Source organism: Camelina sativa, chromosome 11 (genome assembly GCF_000633955.1).
Source record: "Camelina sativa cultivar DH55 chromosome 11, Cs, whole genome shotgun sequence".
NCBI lineage: Eukaryota > Viridiplantae > Streptophyta > Magnoliopsida > Brassicales > Brassicaceae > Camelina > Camelina sativa.
Window position 1 is genome coordinate 6979044 of NC_025695.1, and position 427 is coordinate 6979470.

A 427-nucleotide genomic window follows, 5' to 3' on the forward strand; every position below is an offset into this window, starting at 1 on the left:
AAGGACTTGTCTACTTGCTTCCTCACTTACCACACGCTTTCTTCATCTTTCCAAGGTGCGTTTTCACTTTCCTCTTGGATGTGTATTAACGTATAGTACATTATTCATGTCTAAAGTCCCATGGCTTTGAAACAGATGTAAAGAAAGAGGAGAGGAAGAGGATAAGTGTGGGTGCATTTGGGATGGCCACTTACAAGATGCAAGGGAGGCTATGGGACAATGATAGATTGCTTTGCCTTAAAAGCGTAGCAGATTCTTGGCTAAAGCAGCTACGGGTCCACCACCATGACTTCACCTACTTCACCACTACTCCTCATTACTGATACATTAGTGTTTTAGATTCATACTTGGTTAACAATCTAGTTTTTGTTGTTTAAGAGTAGCACATATCAATAATGTTGGATGTCATTTGGGACTATTTGGAAAT